The sequence below is a fragment of the Callithrix jacchus genome, chromosome 16, assembly GCF_049354715.1.
Source record: "Callithrix jacchus isolate 240 chromosome 16, calJac240_pri, whole genome shotgun sequence".
Classification (NCBI taxonomy): Eukaryota; Metazoa; Chordata; class Mammalia; order Primates; family Cebidae; genus Callithrix; species Callithrix jacchus.
The window spans coordinates 21,888,995-21,914,478 of NC_133517.1; the positions used below are offsets into that span (position 1 = coordinate 21,888,995).

The following is a 25,484-nucleotide window of genomic DNA, read 5'->3' on the forward strand; positions in this document are numbered from 1 at the left end:
ATGATAAAGATAAAGAGATAGCATTGGGATGAGTTGAGCGTGAGAGTTCTTTGAAACGTCTGCATGAAATGTGTTGTAAGCAGGTCAATGTAGTGTCTGGAACTCAGAAAAGAAAACTGACCTGGTGATCCAGGTTCAGAACTCAGAGCATTATTTCTGGGGCCAGATGAGCACTTGGATCTTCCCGCTAACACAGGATGGCTTCAAAGCAGCAATATTAGGAAGCCTGGGTTGTAGGGGCAGTATTCAAGAGAGAATCCACAGGTCAGAGTCTTGCGGGGAGGGGAGTGATATGCTTGAAAAACTTCTTATCCACCTTTAGAGCAGAACTGCCATCAAAGAAAACCTGCTTGAATCCAGTAAGTGCTGTTAAAATAGTTAAAGTTTTGTTATTTTTTGTTGTTGTTTTGTTTTGTTTTGCTTGGGTTTCTTTAACATTTTGAATAGATATGTAGACCATAGAAACACTTAAAACCCCAATCTCTTTCTCATTTACTTCTCTTTCATCACAAACTGCTCCTCCAACACTCCTACATATTCTGCAAAACCCTCTTCTAGTCTTAGCCTCCACATCTCCTGTCTCTACCTCCTTCCCACTTTCTCTTTATTCTGTATCTTGAAATCTGCAAAGATTTCAAAGAAGAAATCTTTGGAAATGTTTGGAAAGATGTCCTGTCTGGTGTGAGGCAAGAAGAGGCTTTCTGAAGAGTGGGAAAGGAGAAGAAATGAAGCCAGCGAAGTCAGGACTCTTTTAGAGGCAAGGAGTCGGGGAAAGGTCGGAAGGGCTCTTGCATTAATGTTTTTGTTCCTGTCACAGGGGAATCAAAAGCCAGGCTGATCTTCTAAATAAGTCATGCATGCAAAGAGGCTTAGCAGAGAGCAAGGACCCTTGTACCAGGAAGTGGATGGCAACCAAATGAAAGAAGAAGGTTCTGATCAGTGGGTGAAAGGTATTGCCCAGAGAAATTCCCTGAGCTGCAGAGAATGGCCGAAGCAGCTTGTCCAGGTGCTAGTGGTCTCTGGCACAGGGGAAAGGAGCCACTAAAGGGCTACTGTGGCCTGGACATCACTGAAAGAAGGTATAGTGTGAGAAGAAAACAAGAGTCAGGACAGATGCTTAGGGAGCAAGTGGAAATAAAGAGTTGATGAAGGATTCTGATGAGAAACTGTCAGTGATACGGATGAGGACCAGGAGTGTGTGGTGTCCTGGAAATCAGAAAGTATTTTTTAAGAGGCCGTATTGAATGTTTCATAATGGTCACGTTTGATAAGGAATGGAAAGGATCCACTGGGCTTGCCAATAGAAAAGTTACTGGCCTTAACAAAAGCATCTTTAGTGGGATGATGGGAGCAAAGGGCAGATTGCTCATGGATAGTGAAAGATGACAAACTCCAGACATGAGGACAAGTCTCCTGAGCAGCCTGTCTGAGGAGTGGTACAGGACAATAGCTAGAGGAGTTGCTCTCCTTCCTTCCACTCTCCCTTCCTCCCTCGGTGTCTCCTTCCTTCTTTCTCTTCCTTCTCTCTCTCTTCATGATAGGCAAGACATACACTTTTTATTTTGAGATGGAGTCTTGCTCTGTTGCCCAGGCTGGAGTGCAGTGGTGCTACCTCTGCTTGCTGCAACATCTACCTCCCGGGTTTAAGCAGTTTTCCTGCCTCAGCCTCCTGAGTAGCTGGGATTACAGGCCTGCACCGCCACACCTGGCTAATTTCTGTATTTTTAGTAGAAATGGAGTTTCACCATGTTGGCCAGGCTGTTCTCAAACCCCTGACCTCAAGTGATCCTCCCACATCAGCCTCCCAAAGTGTTGGGATTACAGGCATGAGCCACCGTGCCTGGCGACATACACGTCTTTAAAGGCGGTTGAGTCAGATCTTGTGATCAAGAGTCTGAAAGTCCAGAATGGAAATGGCACAGATGGAGGCACTGACTTTGAATAAGAGAAGAAGGAAAGGAATATCTGTTCTTCTGAGGATGGAGGAAAGGGACTAAGGGAGAGGTGTACATAGGAAGGTTTTGTGAGAAAGCAGGAGGCGATCAGTCAGCAAGTTGAGGAAATTTGTCTGTTAGCCTCCAACCTCTGAGTTTTCTGCAAGGGAGCTAGTAAGATCATTTGCTGAGAGCAAAATCAGGAGGCAGGGACAGGCCCAGGGGACATAGAGAGAGGTTTGGAATAATGACAGCAGAGAATGGGAGAGGGGGGCAAAATAAATGGCACAGAGGGCTCTTGTGTGGGACCATGTGTTTGTGACATCAAGTATATTTGAAACTCAGAATACATTTTTCCCTTGCTACATCTGAATGAGATGCAGAGATATTCATGTGAGATGTGCTCAGGGATGGCAGGTAGAGGCAAAAGAGGTGTTCAGTAGGTATCTGCTCCCCCACGAGGCAGTACAGGTTGGTAGTATAGAAACATAAAACTGTAACTTTCCAGTGAGAAGAAATATTACCATTTGCTCTAGTTAATGTCAAGGATATGACAATCTTCTAAAATTGTTGATTTCAGGCTGAATGCAGTGTCTCATAACCATAATCCCTGCACTTCAGGAGATCAAGGAAGGAGGATTGCTTGAGCCCAAGGGTTCAAAACCAGCCTGGACAACACAGTGTGACCCTATCTCTACAAAAATTAAAAATAAAAAATTTAGCTGAGTGTGATGGCATGTGCCTGTAGTCACAACTACTCAGATAAGAGGATCACTTGAGCCCAGGATTTTGTGGTTACAGTGAACTGTAATTGTGCCACTGCACTCCAACCTGGATGACAGAGTAAGACTCCTATCACTAAATTGTGTGTGTGTGTGTGTGTGTGCGCATGCGCATGCGTGTGCGTATGTGTGTGTCTATATATCTATATCTATATATAATTGTTGATTTCAAGTTTGGGAAGGTAAATAGCAAAATACCAGGTGGTGCTACTTGATTATTGGACCTGGGATTGTGAAGCCTTATCTTGAGAACACAACAGAAGTAATTAACTTCCTTCCTGCCCTAGCCAAGTCAAGGAGACAAAATAATTTCCAACAGATCCAATCTTGACTTTGCAGACAACCTTCAAAGGAAGTAGCAGGACAGTGAATTTTGGGAACATGCTCATGAAGTGTCCAGCACATGAGATCATTTACTATAACAATTGCACGAAAGCAGAAATACCTTTTTTAGAAAAGAGATCTAAATTCAGATAAGGCAAAAGCAAGAGTAAGAGAACAAGAGTCTAAATGAGCTAGTTTGTCCTCTTTTGCCTGGTTGAGAAAGTAAATCAATCCTCTTGTAGGTAGGAGTCAAAGCAGGAAAATGATATGGGGAATATAGCATATCTATGACCATCTCCACATTTCCAAGGATCTCCTTGAAACTGATGTTTGTGTAAGATTTCAGAAAGAAACCCACATCTGAGCCAGAGCTTCTCTTGTGGGATTGATTTTTATTTGAACTGGTAGCACAGCTCCTGTGTGAGTGTGTGTCATGTAGTGCAGGCCTGTTAGAAACTGGGCTGCACAGCAGGAGGTGAGCAAGCAAAGCTTCATCTGTAGTTGCATCTGTGCCCCATCACTTGCATTACTACCTGAGCTCCACCTCATGTCAGAGCAGTGGCGGCATTAGATTCTCACAGGAGCACAAACCCTATTGTGAACTGTGCTTGCAATGTCATCAGATCTTGGTTGGGTGCTCCTTATGAGAATCTAATGCCTGATGATCTGAGGTGGAGCTGAAGCAGTGAGGCTAGCACTGGGGAGTGGCTGCTAATACAGACTAACATTAGCAGAGAGGTTTGACTGAACAGAGACCATAATAAATCAATTCCATGCAGACTTATATCAAAACCCTATCAGTGGGTGGTAAGTGACAATTACACTGCATCTGGTGGCAGGCGTTAAGTTAGAATCCGACACACATTTTAGTCCACACGTGGTCTGCCTATTATTTTATTTGCCACTTCCATCTGTGCCTCTTTCCTGCACTGAGCACTTGCCTCAGTCACAGTTCTGGTAAGCCCACAAGCTAACCTTAGCCAAAATGAGAAAAAAAATCAAATGTCACTGGAGAGCTTCTTTGAAAAGGGGGAAAGACCCCATGATGAGGCAGCAGAAGACTCTAAGGCTGCCAACAAAAAGAAAGCTGTATTAAAAAAAATACCAAGAGTCCTACTTAAATTACAAGTTCATTGCAACAGATGATTCACATTCTCCAAGCCCGCTTATATAATATGTGGTGACCAGATATCCAATGAAGCCATGAAGTCTTCACAACTACTTTAAAGGCTGCACCCTGCATTGAAAGCACTCTCTATTAAAAGGCAAGACTTTGGAGTTTTTCAAAAGAAAACAATGTGAACACAAAGGATAGAAGCAATTATTGAAGGCCAACACTTCATCAAATGTGTCTGCACTAACAGCATCATTCTTAGTGGCTAACCACATTGCTAAAGCTAAGACTTCCTTTAGTATTGGAGAAGAATTGATCCTGCCTGCTGCTAAGGACATTTGCTGTGAACTTTTAGGAGAGGCTGCAGTTCAAAAAGTGGTACTTATGCCTTTTTTGGCTAGCGCTGTAACTAGGCAAATTGATGAAATAGCAGAGGATACTGAGGCACAATTGTTAGAGAGGATTAACGAGTAACTGTGGTTCACAATGCTGGTTGACAGGTCTACCAATGTTGACAACAAGGCAATGATGCTTGCTCAGTGCCATATATTTTTCAGGAGGATGTGCATGAGGATGTGTTCTGTGCACTTTCGTTGCCAACCAACACCGCAGCTGTAGAATGTAGAACTATTCAAGTCTTTGGATGATTACATATCAGAAAATCTGAATTGGTCATTTTGTGTTGATATGTGCCCTAACAGAGTGGCTACCATGATTGGATGGCTTTCACTACTTGGATCAAAGAGGTCGCCTCTGAATGTAAGTCTACGGACTGTGTCATCCATAGAGAGATGCTGGTTAGTTGAAAAATGTCATCTGAACTTAACAACGTTTTGCAGAATGTGATTAAAATTATCAACCACCTTAAAGTACATGCCCTTAACTCACATCTGTTTGCTCAGCTGTGTGAGGAGATGGACATAGAGCATACATGTCTTCTCTTATCTACAGAAGTGAGACAGCTTTCTAAAGGTAGAGTTTAACTCAAAAACTGGCCAGAGTTTTTGAGTTACTAAAGGTGCACCAGAGATACCTTTTAGAAAAAGAGTCACCACTGGCAGCACATTTCAATGACACAGAATGGGTCACAAAATTTGCTTACTTGTGCAATATATTCAACCTGCTCAACGAACTCAATCTGTCACTTCAGGGGAGAATGACAACTGTGTTCAAGTAGGCAAATAAATTGACTGCATTCAAAGCCAGAACAAAATTATGTGAGTGATGTGTGAAAATTGGAATTTCTGACATCTTTCAGACATTAACAGAGATTTTGAAAGACACCAAGCCAGGGCCTTCTTCCTCCCAGCTGGTGCATGACCACCTGTCTTAGCTTTCAAAAGAGTTTAAACACTACTTCCAATCACAAAAGACCCCCGAACTGGGAAGGAATGGGTCTATGCCCCATTTCTGAATAAGCCAGGTGAACCAACTTTGTCTGTGCTAGAAGAGGGTTAACTGCTTGATACCACAAACGACAGTGACCTTAAAAGTGTGTTTGAGACAACTTCAAATCACCACGCCTTCTGGATTAAAGTCAAGGCAGAATATCCTGAGATTGCTACGAGAGCATTAAAAACCCTGCTTTCATTTTCAACATCCTGTCTTTGTGAAGCAGGCTTTCTCCAGTGAGAGCAACCAAAATGAGATTATGAAGTAGATTGAAGGTAAGCAACACACTTCAGGTATCACTGTCTCCCATCACCCCCAGATAGAACTGTCTAGTTGGAGGAAAACAAGTCAGGGCTCCAACTGTTTCTACATTATGGTGAGTTGTATAATTACCTAACCATATATTATAATGTAATCATAATAGACATAAAGTGCACAATAAATGTAATGTGCCTGAATCACCCTGAAACCATCCCCCATCCCTGGTCCGTGGAAAAGTTGTCTTCCACGAAACTGGGCCCTGGTGCCAAAAAGTTGGGGACCACTGATGTAGTGCAAAGGGGAAAGAAATGACTAACATTTGCTGTGTTCCTACTAAGCGCTAACAGCTCACTTTTCCCCATGTGATTAACATAACACTGTGCCATAAATATGACTTCCTACACTTCACAGAGGAAAGAATCTGGGGCTCAGAGGAGTGTAGGAACTTGCCAACTTTACATACACAGACCGTCCTGTGCATCTCAGACATGGACCATGGAGACAGGCAGAGCAGGCTTGGGAACTGGCTCTACCACTAACCAGCCCCGTGACTTGGGAAACCAGTGAAAAGTAGTATCCAGGATGGTGGTTTTTATATGACAACTTGGCTGGGTTACTGCCTCCAGTTATTCAATCACAGATGCTATTCCAGGCATCACTGTCTTCACTCAGAGGATGTGTTTTGTAGATGGCATTAAAGTCCATAATCAATTGCCTTTAAGTAAGGAATGTTATTCTAGATAAACTGGGGGGGCTTGATTCAATTCGTCGGAAGGAATTGAAAGCAGGGCTGAGACTTCCCTGAAGAAGAAAGTCCATCTGTGGACCAGCTTCCCCAAGTACCTCAGATTCTAGCCTGCCTTTCTCAATGGCCTGCCCTTTGGATTTTGGACTTTCCCAACCAACCCCACAATCACATAAACTCACACATAAAAATTTCTGAGTATCTCTTACTGGTTCTGTTTCTCAGGTGGAACTCTGATAGAGTGCCTCCCGAATGTGTGGTGAAGGTTAATTGAAGTCATGGTATTACCAGATGGGCAGCATTTGACATGGTCCCAGGAGCATGAAAATGGGTTTGAAACATGGTCGTTATTACTGTGAGGACTTGACAAACACCAGGTTAAGCCTACATCTAGTTGGCTGTCAAGCCCGACACTTAACCCAGCACCGACTTGGTCAATAGCTGTAGTTAACCGTTCTATCACAAATTCAATAGGACCTATCACAAACTCTAGAGCCAGCTGCAACCTTGATGGGCCCTGGCTTCCTTTCTGTGAAGTGAGGGGATTGTGTACCGAATGATTTTTGTATAAACTCTTTCAGCTCTGATGTTGTCTGGGTCAGTTTTGACCTAATTGATCAGATTTTTATTAGGCCATATCTACTTCCTCCAGCCATCAGGCAAGACTTGTTTCATTACTGGCACATTCATAGCTCCTCCTTCATAAATGGCCCTTTAATTACTGAGTGGTTTATGGCCCAAGAAAATGCAAACCGAGCTTAATATTAACTTGAGCACAGCATTTACATCAATTTAGTCACAGGTTCTAGAGCTCTGCCCAAGATGATGGGCCACACAGTATATTAAAAAAGCATTAAATCTGGTCCCTACCCTTAAGGAGCATAGGGAGACCTCCAAAAATCAGATCCTACTGTGAGGGAGTATATAATTAAGTCTAAGCATTATAAAGTTGGGAGTAAGGAGGCAGTGACATCATTCTGAGCTGGAATGATCAGAAGGCTTAGCAGAAGAGGCAGGAATTTAGACAGGTGGGACATGCATGTAAGAGGTAAGGAAGAACTTAAATCTTCTACTTTTCCTGTGCATCATGCATTTCAAAACCCAATGAGTCTGATTTGGGAAGCTCTTTACATTACTGTTTGTCTTTGCTGGCAGAGAATCAAGAAGCAAATGCCACCAGATTTCAGCCTTTCTCTGCTATTCTCCCTAACATCCTCATTAACCACCATTGTTCTGTGCAAAGATGAGCAGGCACAGTGACTTCACTACATCACACACATTTATATACACATATCTGCAGATGCCCTGACAGTCCCATCATTTGTGCATTTGGAGCCCCCAACGTAGAATAAGTTTCATTAAGGTGGGTGGGTCCTAATTCATGTTTCTCTTATCTGCTGCATGTATCTTGCATTCCACAAAGCAGGCCTTCAATAAATATTTGTGGAATAAATAAATGAAAGTATAATCATTCTCCAGACCAAGGGAGACACATAGGGCAAGTTTCCCTTTCTGAAACTTTCAATGGCATTAAAACCCTAATAATGACAATTCTTACACTTTGATGGTTCTTTAATTTTCAATGTCAACCCAATCTGACTACCTGCTCCCACTTTTTAAAAACTATTCCTTATATCCTACTGTCAAGGCTTCTTATTCAAAGAGCCATTGATAGAAACACAGCCAAAAACTTGCTGGAGCTGAACAACAACCAAAAAAAAGCAGTGGGTGTGGGTAGGAGAAAAGTCATGCTTGATTGACAAGCAAACACCAGAAAGATTAATTTTACAAGCTCACATTTGCGATCAGATAGAGGCAGCCTGACTTTTTAAAGACAATATTTATTTTGATCAGTTTAATAAACAGCTCTTAGCAACATTGATAGTCATCCTTTGTGGACAAAAACAAAGAGGGCTTACGAACAGTTAAATTTAAATTGTTAATGTTACTTCAGTTTGTTGCTTCTTTCGTGATGTTTTGCTAAGTGAGTCTTTAAAAAAAAAACATGGTGATGTGTGTAAACAAGCCAGAAATTCTCAAGACTGTGGTCTAATGAGAGCAAATAAATAGAGTTCACAAAATAATTCAGAACACTGAAAGAGGCAGTGTTTGGGACGTAAATATGGATTTCTACAAACAAGCAGTTAATAATCATAAGTCAACATTCATAAGGATCACTCTAAAGACAAAGTGGAAAAAATATCCCCTGAATTCAGAAGTCTTCTAGCCAATTGCAAAATAATGCTGTCCATGGAATTCTAATTTGATGATTATTAATGTTTATATTCTGACAAATTTCTTTGAAAACATGTATTGAGCACCAGCTATGTGCAATGAATAGTTCTCAAAACACTGCATCCAATCAATGCAATTAGTCATTACTTATTTACCAAGGATTGTACTATGAGTAGTATAGACAATGTAATGTACACATGCTGTTTTTGGCTGATCAACCTCTATGAATTCCCCCTTCTTATGTTAACAATACCTAAATTTTCCTTTGGGTAGCCAGTCTCTTTTATTCCACACACTGTGCTTGATGAGACTGACCTCATCTTCCTAGTTCCAAAGTTCTTCAGGTGATCATGACCTGCTCAGTCTTATTTTGGCCTGAGTGATTGATTTAGAGATGGGCATAAATACAGATTGAAATTGAGATGGGTTTGGTTATATAAGCCAGGCCAATAAGACTAAATTCGGTGGCAGGGGATGTTGCTTGAAAAACTCAGGCAAGAGATGCTCTCTTCTTGTAGCTTGCAAGCTGTGAGGCTGATAAGCAAGACCCTGGTTTGGAAGAGGCTGGAGAACAAGACTGGCTTTGTGATGGTGCTGCGTATCTTCCACCTGTCCCAGGCCTACCCTCTCCTCCTCTCTCTCGGCTGGCTACATAGACTCTTCTTCTCTGGCTTCCAGGTGGGAGTGCTGACAGAAGATGAGAAGAAAATTGGGTTATTTATGTCCCTCTCTGTGGGCTCTCCTGGCTGTGTCTCACTGTTGAAGCCTCTGCTCTGTCAGGGCACTCTCTCCACACAGCTCTTGATCTTCAAGTTCCAGCAGCCACTCCTGCTTTGCTCCTTCAGGGTCAGAGACAACAGTGCCCCACTATTACTTAATCTGGTACTTCAATATCCCTTGAATTTCCCAAGCCCTGCCCTCATCTTTGTAAGTTGTCTTCTTTTTAAAACCCAATTGGATGGAGCCATCTATTTCCTGCCAGGACCCCGACAGATACAACACCAGCATTTGTGTTCTGAATCCAGCCATGCCTAAAGATAGTGACACTCTCAGACTTTTCAGTTACTCGAGCCAGTAAATGTCCCTTTTCCTTAAGCATGTTTGGTTTTTCTGTTGCTTACAACAGAGAGTCCTACTAGACTCTGTTAGACTCTTTTGATCACATAGATTCATACAAGACACTTTTTTAAAGGGAGAGGGCATTGTTTATGGACTGAATTGGGTACCCCCCAAATTCATATGTGGAAGTCCTAACCCCAAGTACACTAGAATATGACTATATTTGGAGATAGGATCTTTAAAGGGGTAAGTAACTTAAAATGAGACCTTAAGGTGAGTCCTAATTCAATGTGACTGGTGTCCTTATCAAGAGAGGTGATTTGGACACAGACATGCTCAGAGGACACAGGAAGAAGGCGGCTATCTATGAGCTGGGACAGAGATTCCCGTGAGCTGAGACTTCCAGTCTCCAGAACTGTGAGAAAGCGAACTTCTGTTGTTTAAGCCATCTGGTCTGTGGTACCTTTTTTTTTTTTTTGTCAGCCCTGGCAGATTCATCTAGGCACCTATGGACTAGAACTGGGGGAGACACTTGCAGAGGCCAGCTGCTGCCTCCAGCTGTCTGAGCCAGCATGGTCTCCTAGCTGTGGCTGATGTGTTTCTCTCTATGTTGGGTCCATTTGCCTTGGCTACTCACTGGCTCATCTTCGATATTTCCCAGTTCAAAGTAACCGAAATTAATTGGCTTGGTTAGCAACTCTCGTTACCATCAGGTGAGACCTTTGCACTGGCCCACCTTGTGGGGTTTCTGAGCAGCAATGCATAAGCTACCTTTGGGTTATATGGCCACATCTGGTTCCACCAGTGGCTGCCATGTGTCAGGATGGTCCCATGATGGTTCCCTGTGTAGAACATGGTGGGGGCACTCAGCTTCAGTATGAAAGAGATAACAGACACGACTGGCATTTGACAAGTCCAGTATTGGGTCTCCTGAGTGAGTGGCATTGCTAATTACATGAAAGCATCAATTCCAACACACTCTGCTCAGATTTGGCTTCAGGTTTTAACTGTGCAGCCAATTCCTCATTCTAGTTACTCACAAGGTCACGCTCCTGACCTGGAGTTTTGTGAGATCCCCCAAAATTCTTACCCTAGCCACTTGGCTGGCTTGAGTTAGTTTGATGTGAGTTGATGTTACTTTGAAACAAAAAAGCCTTGAATAAAATAGTTTCCAAAGAAAACAGCAATTTGGTCCAGGAAAGAGGGATCTGTTTATGAGTAAACATGAGTGTTAGAGATTATTTACAGATTATTCCTGACAATGCCATCAACTGTATGACTGTGTGCAAGTAGTCGACTCTTCATCTAAATGAAATGGAAGGAATGATGAACAGTGTTTTCCACATCCCAGGAAGGCTGCCAGCGGGTCTGCAGAAAGGATCTCACTCCTTTCTCAGGCAGGAATTCTTTTCTTCTAGTTCCTTGATCCCCAAAAAGAAAAATTATTTCAAGTTTCCTGAATTGATCAGTCGATTAATTGATTTTTTACTGCTCCACTGACTTTGCTTTCTTTACTTTCTTTTTTCTTTACTCACTTCCTGATGCCTCAGAGACACAGGCATCTCTTGGTATAGGATTTAAGTGGATGCGGGATTTCAGTTTCATAATCTCTGGCACAGATACCATGTGTCCGATGGTTTAATTCATTTCTGTCATTGGTCATTTCCCTTTGGGGGAGCTTGTGGGTAGTACATGGCGTTGGTTTGGGGTGGAACGTGAGCTTATAGGGTATTTTGGCTTTCAGGCCTGCTCTGCTGCCCAGTGACCCATCCAGCAGGATGTTTGCCCAGTGGGATTTCACAAGTACCACAGAACAGTGACTGCTTCCCCTTTTGGCACAGGGTGTTGATTTTTGTTAACCTATCTCTGTTCCACTCCTGTATGTTTAGTGGGGGTGCTGTTAGCAAATACTCACTCTGTCTCCTTTTCTCACCTATGTTAGGAGTATCATAATCTCTCCATGATGTTGGGGCTGGTCATGGAGTTGTTCTTGCCAATGAACATGAGCAGAGGCTTTGAATGTGCCTGCACGCTTTGCATTAACCTCTCAGTCTGTTGTGTTCCTTTCTACTTTACCATTAAAAGGAGTTTTCCCCAGGTAGCCACTGTTCCTCCAATGTAGATCCCAAAATGAGACACTCGTGGGACAGACCTGCTCCTCACCCACAGCACAGAGCAGGGCTGTAGCTGACCAGCCAACCTGTGGGCAAGAAGTCAATGTTTGGGTACTGCAAACCACTGAGAATTATGATTTTGTTTTTGAGGCTGGGTCTCACTCTGTTGTGCAGGCTCACAGCTCACAGCTCACAGCTCACTGCAGCCTTGAACACCTGGGTTCAAACAATCCTTCCACCTCAGTCTTCCAAGTAGCTGAGACTACAGGCATGTGCCACCACACCCAGCTAAACCCAGAAATTTTGTTACACAACATTATCACAACAAAATTGATTAATACAGCTGGTAAAGTTTCCCAAGGAAGAGAGGAATGGTTCTATTTGGGTTTTGAAAGCCAGGAAGTGGGTAGGAAAGAAAGTTGAAGGGCTTTTTTGGATAAGGAGGTACTTTATAACCAAAATCAGATTAAAGCATTCCCAACACCACACCCCTGAGAAATGCTAGAAATGTTTCCAAATGACTAGAGTCCAATAAAGTATTCTTTATGCAGTGTTTTGTATTAAACTTTAGTAATTAGTGATACTATTAAAACTCAGACAATGATATGCAGAAAATGGAATCCGGACCCCTTCCTTACACCATATACAAAAATTAACTCAAGATGGATTAAAGACTTAAAAACTGCAAAAGTCCCAGAAGAAAATCTAAGCAACACCATTCAGGACATAGGCATGGGCAAAGATTTCATGATGAAAATGCCAAAGCAATTGCATCAAAAGCAAAAGTTGACAAATGGGATCTAAATAGACTAAAGAGCTTCTGCACAGCCAAAGAAACTATCATTAGAGTAAACAGACAACCTACAGAGTGGGAGAACATTTTTGTAATCTATCCATCTGACAAAGGTCTAATATTCAGGACCTGCAAGGAATTTAAACAAATTTACCAGAAGAAAGAGCCCCATTAAAAAGTGGGCAAAGTACATGAACAGACACATCTCAAAAGAAGACATACATGTGGCCAAAAAACATATGAAAAAATGTTCAACATCACTGTTCATTAGGTAAATGAAGATTAAACCCACAACGAGTACCATTTTATGACAGTCAGAATAGAGATTATTAAACATTCAAGAAACAGATGACGGTGAAGTTGCAGAGAAAAAGGAATGGTTTTACACTGTTGGTGGGAGTGTAAATTAGTTCAACCATCATGGAAGGCAGTGTGACGATTCCCCAAAGACCCAGAGGTAGAACTATCATTTGACCCAGCAATCCCATTACTGGTTATCTATACAAAAAAATAAAAATCATTCTATTATAAGGATGCATATGTTCATTGCAGCACTATTCACAACATCAAAGACATGGAATCAACCTAAATGCCCATCAATGATAATCTGGATAAAGAAAATGTTGTACATATACACAATGGAATACTATGCAGCCATAAAAAGGAACAAGATTATGTCCTTTGCATGTACATGGATGAAGTTGGAAGCCATTATCTTCAGCAAAGTAACACAGGAACAGAAAACCAAACACTGTGTGTTTTCATTTATAAGTGGGAGGTGAACGATGAGAACACATGGACACATGATGGGGAACAACAAACACTGGGGCCTGCTGATGGGAAGGTGGGGAGGAAAAGCATCAGGAAGAACAGCTAATGAATGTTGGGCTTAGTACCTGGGTGATGGGATGATCTGTGCAGCAAACCATCATGGCACATGTTTACCTATGTAACAAACCTGCACATCCTGCACTTGTACCCCTGAACTTAAAATAAAAGTTGAAGGAAAAAAAATCCAGGCAAGAATTATAGTCCCAGACAAGGTCCTATAATAAAGAAATACGTTGGGAATCAGATTGAGATATAGAATGCTAATAAACGTTAGAATCTTATGTTCTAGAGCGACGTATGTTAGATCATTTTTATGCAGCATGCACAAGTGCTAAGGACATACTTTCAATTGTGTTTTTATTATAAATACCTTGAAGACAATTTTTAAAACAGACATCTGAGACGAAAATTAAATTTTATATTTATAGAACAAAATTGAAAAGTTACTTGTTCATTTTTTGAACCGTAAGTTTCACCTGTTAAGATGAATATAGATAGAATTGAAACCCTTAATATAAGTTATTAGAGTCTGCCAATAATAGATTAACTAATAATAACATTAATATTTATTTCACTCTGATACAAACTATATATTTAATTTCATGTTAAGCAACATTTGAAGCAACAAAACACCAACAGAACAAAATAATTCTGACTTACCATGGAGTTCATTTTCATAGGAGCTGATCTACGTTCAATGACTGCAAACCACTTGAACAAGTTTTACTTGGGTTTCTAAGAGACACGTTTTAAAATAACATTTATTTTTTATTTTTTCCTGGCATTAACTGGGGACAATCTTGCCACAATTTTACTTTACAAAACTACAAGGAAGGAACACTCAATTTGATGTTCACGTAAAATATAATTACCCACTTTTCTTCCTTTACAACATGTACTCCAGAGACAGGATGACAAGCCAGAGGCACATAATGCGCTGCCTGTCACTAATAACAAGTACATGCTTTTGAAATGATTTCACAGTAACACTGATTCAAAATATCCTTTATTTGCTTTTTTGACTATTTTATAAACATTATAGACCTTCAACAAGTATTGCCTGTTTCAAAGCAATAATATAAGTAGGAATTTATTGAATTAAAAAGTTCACTAGGTATAATTATAAATATTATAAATCTTAACATGGACAAAGTGTCATCTCTGCCCGTGACTCTCAAGGTGGTCACGCTGGCAGGCTTATGGTGCCTAAGTCAGGATTGCAGAGAGATGGGAAATGTGGTTCTGCACCTTGTCCTAAAGAAGCATCACTCACCCTTCAAGGCTCCTCCCAAGGACCACATATTAAATGAAGTCTTTCTTATGTCTCCCGAGAAAACATGATCTCTTCCTTCTTTAAATCCATAGACCGTCTGTTTTTTCTCTATAATAAAGCTAATAGTAGTGAAAAATCACGTTGCCTTGTCATTGAGAACTTCCTCCGTGCATCAACTATGCTAACATCTACAGTCAGTGTCTCCTTTCTTCTTTGCAGCACTCCTCCTAAGAAGGTATCACTCTTTCCTCTTTATAGATGAAAAAATTGGGCAAGGATTGGAATTCAGGCTGTAACTGCAAAAATACTAGTCTTAACAGTGCTGTCTTCACACTTGATTGACAGTTGAGTTGTGTGTGACTTTTGTCTTCCCGCTCCATGGGGTAGTTCTTCCAGCAGGTACTACTGTGATCCTTTCGATCCTATGGGAGTGTTTGGTATAGTAAGTAGTCAGCACAGATAAATACTGTCTTTCTTTCTTTTTTGAGACAGGATTTTGCTTTGTTGCTCAGACTGCAGTGCAGTGGGGCAATCATAGCTCATTGTAACCTCAAACTCCTGGGCTCAAGTGCTCCTCCTTACCCCAGTCTTCTGAGTAGCTAGGACTACAGGTGCACACCACCAGGCTCAGATAATTTTAAAAAATTTTTGTAAACACGCAGTCTCTCTGTGTTGTCTGGGCTTATCTCCAGCTCCTGGCCTTAAGGGATCCTCCTGCCTTGGTCACCCACAGTGCTGGGATTACAGGCCTGGCTCCGGGTCTGGCCAACACTGTATTCCATATATGCCAAAGAGCAGCCCCTTTTTCTACACTAAAGCATCTCTTAAATTGGAACATATGTTCACTGATGCCTTGATTTACATGGTAGACGTTTCTTGTTTTCTTTTCGTAAAAAGCTGTTATTAGCTCGTAATTATCTCCTAACCAATTTAATCTTAGAATCAAGGAGAAGTTATGGAAACAAGCTGGGTAGAACTCACCCTAAACTCTCAGAGAAAACATCAAGGTAGACTTCTTTTGATTTCTCAATGCTATCAGAGTATTAAGCACAGGAGGAATTCAGAGGATAATCCATCTGAAAATGAAAGGGAAGTTGATCACAGGTGGCTAAGTAAAAATAAGAAGTCAGTGATTTCAAGGGAACTTAAGATGACACCAAGCTCTCGTGAGGAGAGGACACTGCCACATGCTTACTTTCCTGTGATTCCAACACGGAGGTGAGCCAGAAACACAGCTGGAAGGTAACTGGAGGGAACCCCGAGTCTGTCTGATTACACATACTCCAGTCTCAGACACCCTGGAAACAGCATTATAATGAGAAAGATTACATTAAAATGCCGCAAACAGTCTTTGCGGTAAGGACATGGCAGTCTGTCTTCTCGCTGTAGCTTGAAGAAGTCCTGGGAGAGTTTTTGGTAGTGATGCCATGAAGGGACTTGATTAAGTATAAAACGATTAAAAAGCCTGTGTTCTTTTGTTCCCTCCTTGGCTTATTTTGGACATTGGCTTTGTGGCTTGAAAGGAAATGTAGTAGATTATTGTTATTTTTTCCATTAGCTAAGCTTGGAAGAGAAGAGAGAACTTCAAGTAGCTGTGCTGGGAGAGGGGTTGGGGTTCAGGGAGGTTTTGTGTTTTTATAAATAGAAAAGACTCGAGAATGTTTGTATGCTAAGAAGAGAGAGCCAGAAAAGACAGCAAGAGAGGCAGAGACAGAGAAACTGTGGTAGAAATTAGTTAAAAAGAATAATTAGTTTAACAGAATACTACTCAAAAGTAGCAGTATTAAATGGGCCTCAGGGCACATAGAGAGATATTAGCCTTGGTCTGAAAGAGAAAGCCTTTCCACTGAGCTGCAGGAAGGTGTTAAGAGTGGGCACAGATGTGGATGTATTTAAAGTAGGGTAGGGTTGGAATTGAAAAAGGGAATAGTTAGTGGCTTCTGAGTTTTTTGCAGAGGAGATGAGGCTCACTGCTAAGAATGAGAGGGACACAAATGAAAGGCTTCGAGAGATTGGTGAGAGTTTGCAATGAGTGTGCAGTGGACAGTGGGAGAACTGCCCATGTTGAGGCATAATTAAGGTTGGAGACTGTCTTGGTCCATTTATGCTACTATAGCAAAGGACCACAGGCTGCATCATTTATATATAACAGGGCTTTGTTTCTCACGGTGCTAAAGGCTAGGAAGTCTAAGACCAAGGCACTGGCCTTGGTGAGGGCTGCTCTCTGCTTCCAAGGTGGTGCCTTATTGTCACATCCTCTGGAAGGGTCAAACACTGTGTCCTCACATGGCAGAAAAGCAAAAGAGCGAAAGGGCCTCAGCTAGGTCCCTCCAGCCCTTTTATAAGGCACTAATCCATTTATGAGTATATGGTTTGGCTGTGTCTCCACCCAAATTTCATTTTCAATTGATATCCCTATAATCCCCACGTATTGTGGGAGGGACGCAGTGGGAAGTGATTGGATCATGGAGGTGGTTTCCCTCATGCTGTTCTTGTGATAATGAGTGAGACTCAGGAGACTGATGGTTTTATAAGCATCTGGCATTTCCTTTGCTCGAACTCACTCCGTTCTGCCACCCTGGGAAGAAGGAACCTGCTTTTCCTTTGCCTTCTGCTGTGATTATAAGTTTCTTGAGCACCCCCCTACAGCAATGTGGAACCCTGAATCAATTAAACCTCTTTCTTCATAAATTACCCAGTCTTGGGTATTTCTTCATAGCAGCATGAGGACAGACTAATACAATGAGTGACTTAGTCACTCTGCAAAAGGCCCCACCTCTCGGTACCACCACAATGGAGATTAAGTTTCAACATAAGAAATTTGTAGAACTTTCAGACCACAGCGGAGACGATTTGTACATGACGTGATCTGTACAGCATTATGTGTTTTGTCAACTGTGACTACTTGGGGGTAAAGCAAAAGGAGAAGAGACAGATTTCTATCATGGATGGAAAAAGTAGAAAAGTTTTCTGAGACAGAGACTCAGTGGGAAAGTTAGACCAAAATTAGCTGCAGTCTTTGGGAATGTAGGTCTTCACAGTGTGTCTCATGTTTGGTTAAAGCACTTCCAAAATATCAGACAGTTATGTCTGAATGGAGTCACACAAATGTATCAGAAAGCCAAATATAACCTTTTTTTTTAAGTTTCTAAAATGTGCGGGTTCTTGGTTCTATATATAACTTTCTGTTTTTCAGAGAAGAGCCACATAGAAAGGGCAGGCACTGGTCTTACAGGGATCACCTTATAGGATCTAAACCAGTCCATCCTTTACACTTTACTTACGATACAGCATAAAATGTCTCTGTTAAGGACTTGACCGTTGTATTTCTTGGATCTGCGATCACTTATTATTTTGACCTTTCAAAGTCAATTATTTTAGAGCATTCAACTCAAATGACTTTTATTGGCCTGGAAATGTTTTATTGCAGTTTGGCTGACATTTTCTTCTAATAATGTCATTAGTACTCCTTAAATATGTATTCTGTTGAGGTACATAGCACTACCTTTGTTTCAAGAAAATGTAATATTTTGTATATACATGAGGTGGGTCCCACAGCTACAAACATTAGCAATATGTTTCTGATTCAACGGAAAGATCTTTCGGATTCTACAGGCATGTTCTCATTTCTATTAAGTGTAAGTCATTTGGTTGGCAAAAAGACCTGAATTTGGATGTAGTTTTTCAGGATTACATTGAATTCTCAACATCTTTTAAGAAGGAGCCCAGCTTCAGAGTCAGTAGGCTTAATTAAACTCTCTAGCACTTCGTCTGTTTATATTCCTTACCCACTTTGTAGGTTTAGATCTGGTCATTGCTGTTATGCTGACACTGGTTTCCAATAGGTCATTGAAATCAAATTAATGCAGGCATCTGAAAAGTCAGACATCAATTGTGTTCATTCATTAAGATTTCCGTATTTTCAAAGGTACAGAATAAGGAAAAGTGATTCGGTTTAGCCTTGAAGAATCCCGGATGGATGGATGGATGTAGACTACAAGCATTTCAGTGGGACGATAAAAATTATTTGTAGAAAAAAATCCTAATTAAAGAACAAAAACCAAAAGCAAAATGAGAATAAAATTCCTTTCTATACCAATTCTTTTCTGAAGACTTACAGACTCAAGGTCCAAACTCCATTTCCTTGGCCTTTGGAAATGCCTTTAGAATCTTTTCAGTTTTCTGGTCCAAGTGCAGTAGTTCTCTAAGTCTGGTCTCCCTCTTCGGGTCTAGGAACGTGTTAAAAATGTAAAGTCTTGAGCCTCACTCTAGACATCCAAAACCAGGAACGTGTGGGACAGGGCCTGCAATCTGTGTGTGCTTTTTTTTTTTTTTTTTTTGAGACGGCATTTCGCTCTTGTTACCCAGGCTGGAGTGCAATGGCGCGATCTGGCTCACCGCAACCTCCACCTCCTGGGTTCAGGCAATTCTCCTGCCTCAGCCTCCTGAGTAGCTGGGATTATAGCCACGCGCCACCATGCCCAGCTAATTTTTTGTATTTTTAGTAGAGACGGAGTTTCACCATGTTGACCAGGATGGTCTCGATCTCTTGACCTCGTGATCCACCCGCCTCGGCCTCCCAAAGTGCTGGGATTACAGACTTGAGCCACCGCGCCCGGTCCTTCAGGCACTCTGTTGTTTTGCTGTAGAGTCTGGAAACTTCTGGCCTAGAGCATTGTTCTCAAGCATTTATATACACCACGGCTCCTGGAGGAGGTTGACTTACTATTTATTAGTCTTTCACTCAGCCCCTGAAATTTGGAGGCAGTAAATGCAGGAAGCTGTGTGAGAATCTGCAATATATACACATGAAGTAGGTGATCCTGGGGTAAGTGGTCCGTAGAACACAATTTAAAAAATCCTGCCTAGAAGTGGAATTTAAGTGTTGACAAAATTAGCATTTTCCCCCACAAAATCCTCCTCCATAACTGAGCAAAAACCTTTGAACTCTGACCCTCAAGTATCTATAACTCTCAGTTAGCCTGCAAAATGCCTGCTTCTGAAGAGGTGTGCAGGCTTCCCTCATTACTGCCATGGGGGCCTGAAGCCTCTGTGTGCTCCAGGTGTGAGGCTTTGCCTGTCTCTGCTATAGGTGTGCACCTGTGTCATCACAGGAACGTATGGTCAAGGGATGCAATGTGATCCACAGCTCCACAAAAAGTACAGTATTGAGTACGCTCAGCGAAGACAAAACACAAGGGAAGATGTCATTTTCATTTGCTTTGAGATGGTAGCTGGAGGAAGACTGCTTTGGGCAAAGAGGTCTTTATCCCTGCATGTCCTGCCAGGGGAATACCCTGTTCTAAGCAAGGTGACCTTTCAAGCATGTTTTGAGAATTACTGATTTAGTATGCAAGGTATGCATAAATATATCTAACTGTGATTTGGAATCAGACCACTGAATTTCTTTTTTCCATTGAACCTGTTATAGATCAGTGGTGAAAAAAGAGATTTTTAATGCAGAAAGGTGAAAATTGTGATGGCAAAAGGGTATTCGTTGTGATTTTATTAAATCAGTCACATGTTTTCTTAAAAGGTACTGGGACCAAATTAATGCATTAATAACATTACTTTGTTTTGATTGTATTTGTTTTTATTGACATTTAAGGTAACTAATACTGTATTTCTACTTATGTTAATGATTAAAAAATCACTTTTAAGTAATTTTATTTCAATAAAATGTGTGAATTAATTTAAAGGGAGATGCTAAGTAAACATTAGTGCCAATGGCAATTCTGAAGATGCCACATGAATAATCAAAGTGTGGGAAACTGACTATTTTCATGAGTTCAGAATAATCCATTTTGTCACTTTTCTAATATTGAGCTTTTTATTTGTTTCTGTTACAAATAATGCTTCAAAAAACCTCTTGTAGCTGAATATTTTTCATATCCATAATGGTTCTCTTAGGAAAATTCACAGATTTGAGATTGTTGGATGCAAGGGCAATACTTATATTATTTTAAAGTTTGAAATCAGTGTCCATTAACCATTTCTCTAAGTTTTTACGTAAACATTTAGGAAGTCAGTACAGCAGTATTCATGACCTATGGGAATCCTTTCTTCCTTGCTATTCAAAGGGTTACTTAAGGCCGTGGTCTCCAAGTTTGTTCTGGGACCAAATGACAATTTCTTCCCAACAGGGGAAGGCTGTGGTGGGGAAAAGGCTTGGTGGAAGATCTGGTTTGTAGTTAATGTTAAGTAACCTTTCCACTTACTTAGCTTTGTGATCTCGTGCAAGACAAAACAACCTCTCTAAGCTATGATTTTCTCATCCATAAAATTATACTAAAAATAACATTCTGTTTATCTTACCAAGTTGTGAAGATTATAGAGAGTGAGGTGAAAATGGCTTGTAAATGCTGAAGCATGATGTAAAAGGTTAGTTGTTGGTATTATAAAAGCCCAATATATGTTCTCCTCTTGAGAGACTCTTAAAGCACAATTCTCTGATTTCACAGATACGTCATCTCATGCAATACAGATAATTTTTTTGTACCATATGGGGTTAGTGTCTAGAAAAAGTGAAGGGTATGAAAGAATGAAGAATGCAGTTCCAGTGAGAGTCTATTTCTTTATGGATTGCTCCTGCCTGGCCCCTCCTCAACACTAGAACCAGGTATAGCGCTGTAGTCAATACTGGTTTTTGTTTTTGTGCATGTGTGTTTTTTACACAAGGTCTCATTCTGCCGCCCAGGCTGGAGTGCAGTGGTGCCATCTCGGCTCACTGCAGCTCTGACCTCCTGGGCTCAAGGAATCCTCCCTGCTCAGCTTCCTGAGTAGTTAGAACTACAGGCATGCACCACCACGCCTGGCTAATTTTTGTATTTTTTGTAGCGATAGGGTCTCACTAAACTCCCCAGGCTGGTCTCAAACTCCTGGGCTCAAGCGATCCTCCCACCTTGGGCTCCCAAAGTGCTAGGATTACAGGGATGAGCCGCCTTGCCCTGCCAACAATAACTCTGGACTTATATTTGAGCTTTGCTGCTTATCATCAAATCTCAAGGAAAATATTAGTTACTCAGAAGTCATCTTACTTGTAAATCTAGAATTGGTCTGGTGGCTCAGGATTTCTGAGTCTGGGCTAGGACCAGAGCCAGCTACTCCTGGCACCTACATTGTTGGGAAACTAATGATCTTCACTGAGACTCTGTTCTCTTCCCATAATGTACATTATCCAAATGGTCTCTTGTGGGTGGATTCCAATAAAAATTGTTTGATGAGCTGCCTACCAGAAAACTGTGATGTTGACAAACTCCAGAGAGTAGACCAAGATCTGAGGGCAGTGTGGTCAGAATGGCACAGGCTGACACTGAGGGCACCTGGGCTCCAGAATCAACTCTGTCACTTCACCACGTGGGGCCTTAGTTTCCTCATCAGTAAAAAAAGGGAGTTAGACGAGAATCTGGTCACTAGCTGATCTTCTAGTTCTCTCCCCACAGTTAAGATCCCATAATTCTGCAGGTCAGTTTACGACCTGCAAGGGCATTCTTTCCTGAGGGTTTGAATGGCAGAGCAAGTGGAAATTAGGAGAATGTCCTTCCCAACCTCCCACCTCCTCCTGGGCAGGAGAGGAAATGTCCAGGAGGGCCTTAGCTGAACCATAGGGAGGAGTAAGGATTCCACTCTGTGACATCACAATATCCAGCCCAGGTTTGTCCTTGGCAACCAAGAAGGAGAAATAGCAGGAGGTGCAGTTACTATTAATAGCTGAGGTGGGACACTACTGGAGGGAGCTATAAGGGATCAGCCAGACATGCCGCCAGTTCAGGTACGTGGCATTGCTAAGCTCAGAACAGGACTTGCCAGTGCCTAAAGGAAAGAGAGGAGAGACCTCAAGGTGAGTGTGTCACCAAGCTTAGGAAGAACAGTATAAGCACAGACAGCATGTGCCCCAGCTGTATTAGGGTAATGTTACATTCCATATGAGCAGAAGCAGAGCTAGGGCACATCTTGCCAACAGCCGGGCTGCTTGTCATGAAGCCGGACCATGAGGACATTTGCGAGGCTGTAGTCCACGTGTGTTGCTGGTGATGTACTTCTATTCAGAGGGTTTTTCTTCCAATAGCTTCTCCCTGGAATGACAGGGAAGAGTAAACAAAGGTAAATTAACTGAAGGAAGTATTTTAATAGAAGCCAGTACAAAAACAAACAAAAGTAATAAAGGGCGAAAAGCTGTATTATGGGTTAGCAACCAGGATTGATTCTAAGGTCAAGTTTTGAAAGTTCAGGTCTTGAAAGGCAGAAGTCCACCCTTATAAACAATAAAAGAGAAGGACCTTTTAATTAAGAAGTAGGTAAAACAGTTCTGCTGGAACCATGTACCCCATCCTGCCCCCAGCAGCTCCTGCCAGTGAAATCATTGCTGGGGATGTGGACAGTTCTGTTTTCTTTACCTTGCCTTGGGGTTTGGGCTTCTACAATACTTGTTTCTTCCTGGCGTCTTGGGGCCCTGAGAGGCTCTGAGTGACGGCAAAGAACTGTTCTGTTTACCAGTGAGGCGGAGCACGGGGCCGGCGCCAGGCCCTGACTCATCCCCATGTGGACTCCCTTGGGTCTTAGCACACTGCCACCCCAGAGTCAGAGCACAGGACACTCAGGCAGGCACACTGAGCTCTGCCTGCAAGATCAGAATTGATCATGACGCTCCCTCACTGGGAGCACCAGTCCTCCATGTTCTGACAGGTAGGTCAATTACCCACATGGGACCCCAACAACCATCAAGAAGAGGAGGAGATGGAATCTCTATCCACAGGACACAATTCTAACTCTCCTTGGCCTCCAACACATCACAAATAAATATGTCACAGCAGCGAGGCCAATACTCTCACACTCTGTGAAAGTAGTAATAGCCCTCAAAGCATGTAAAACTGAGAGACCCCCATAAAAACAAAATACACTTGCACATTAACTTTATAGCACACATTCAACTTCTGTCTACAGAAGTCACTGCAATTTTCACAATTGGGTTATGATCTAATCATAACCACTTAAGACCTTGAACATTAAAATCTCATTGGTCCAGTTTTCAGGTTTCGTTCACTGATAGCCATTGAAAACTAAGTTTAAGCTGAATCTCAAATAATACGCACAAAACACAGAATGTCCTAACTCATCTCCACTTGCATTTATTGACTGTAATGTTCCCTGACCCTTGTGTTAGTCACATGCTGCTGCATCTGTCACGTACTGTAGAATTTTAGAGTTGGATGGGAACTAGAAGATCCTTCATTCCACAGCTTCATTTCCAGAAGAAGAAACCACACAGAGAAGTTAAGTGTCTTGGCTAAGGTTGTTAGCAATGGGGACTAAATTTAAGCCCCCTCACTCTTAGCCTGGCATCCTCTCCAGTACACTGTGCCCCACAATGAATGAATGTATTGGTTCGTATTTGAAGTAACTCTTTGATTTTCTAAGAATATTCTAAAAGGAGGAAATATCATTTTATCACTTTGGTGTGGTTATTAATAAAAGCAGATATTCTCCTAGCCTCTGCAGCTGCATACACAATAAGCTTTGGTCAAGGACAAGTGAAAGTACCGAAGACCCCATCCAAAAGACTGAGATAGCAGTGAAAATCAATCCAGGGAAATTGACCAGCTGCTGTGCATTGAGGGCTGATTAGAAGTAATCTTTTTTGTCTTAAAAATTTTTTAATACAATTTATCAGATTTTGACTTTATAAAAAATATAGAGTCTTCCTGGGGCCTTGTCTTTTCCAGTTTGAGTAGATAATACCTTGTTTGTGAATGTGTGTGTGTGCACCCTTGAATGTGCAGATGAGTAAACACTTTATCTGGCAGGTGTGAGGCTGCCTATTGCACCCATCCGTGGTAACAAACCTACCCTTATTACTTAATACATCTTCTGTATGAGCCTTTTCTGACTCATTCCATGAATAAGGGATAATATTCTATTTGGAATTAACATGATAGTTAAGAAGCCTCCTTAGACTTGCCCAGGGTTTGTTATAAGTGAAGCTATATAGATTATGTCTTGCAACCCTAGTTAATGTGCACGTTGAGCCCAGGCAGTCCCTGGGTGCAGGTACTCAGAGTTTTTCCAATTAAATTTATTGCAAATGTATTAATATCAGCCCAAAGATCCAAATTCTAAAAGAAAATGAAATGAAGAATTTTAAAAATATAAATAGAGACCTATTTTTTATAGTCATCAACTCCATCATTAGCCTTAGAAAGGTCTGATAAGTATTTTCTAGGCCATTAGATTGTTTTTTTTTTTTTTTTGCCAACTGAAATGTGTGTTTCCTGTAAGGATTTTCCATATGTTTCTGATTTTACATGCAGATTGTCTTTAACAAAAGAGAATTATGAAAAAATTGCCAACAAGAAAGAGCATTCCATCATGGCATAGGCTTTAAACAGTGCTGTTGTTATACCTCTCAGCTTCCATATTAATTTTAGAAGTTGTGTAATATATTGAATGATTTTGCACACACTGCAGTGTATTACGACAGGAGAAAGCTAATTGTGAAAAACAGAGGGATAAAAGGAGTTTTTGTTTCAGAATTCTTCACTGTGGTTTTGAAGTTTCAAATCTCTCCAGTAAAATGAAACCCAGGTATGCCAAGTAAACTTCTGAAATACTTTCTCTTGAATTATCAGAG

At 41.4% G+C, this 25,484-nt stretch overlaps 1 protein-coding gene and 1 long non-coding RNA gene across 8 annotated transcripts in view; one reads left to right on the top strand and one right to left on the bottom strand.

Moving 5' to 3' along the window:
• The first annotated feature begins 22,550 nt into the window (after positions 1 to 22,550).
• DNAJC5B (DnaJ heat shock protein family (Hsp40) member C5 beta) overlaps positions 22,551 to 25,484 on the top strand; it is a 74,526-nt gene continuing 71,592 nt past the window's right edge. For 4 of the 7 annotated variants that reach the window (XR_008477014.2, XM_035276712.3, XM_035276708.3 and 1 more), the window contains exon 1: positions 22,551 to 22,697. The gene's annotated coding sequence lies outside the window, so the exon portion shown is untranslated. Of the gene's footprint in view, positions 22,698 to 22,819; positions 22,961 to 25,484 lie in introns of those variants that run through there. The other 3 variants (XM_035276709.2, XM_035276716.3, XM_078353568.1) reach the window with 2 other exon arrangements.
• Positions 22,743 to 23,321, bottom strand: LOC144579831 (uncharacterized). Its single transcript, XR_013528261.1, has 2 exons — positions 23,254 to 23,321; positions 22,743 to 22,932 (listed from the first exon to the last, which is right to left on the bottom strand). It is a non-coding gene; the product is annotated as an uncharacterized LOC144579831 (long non-coding RNA).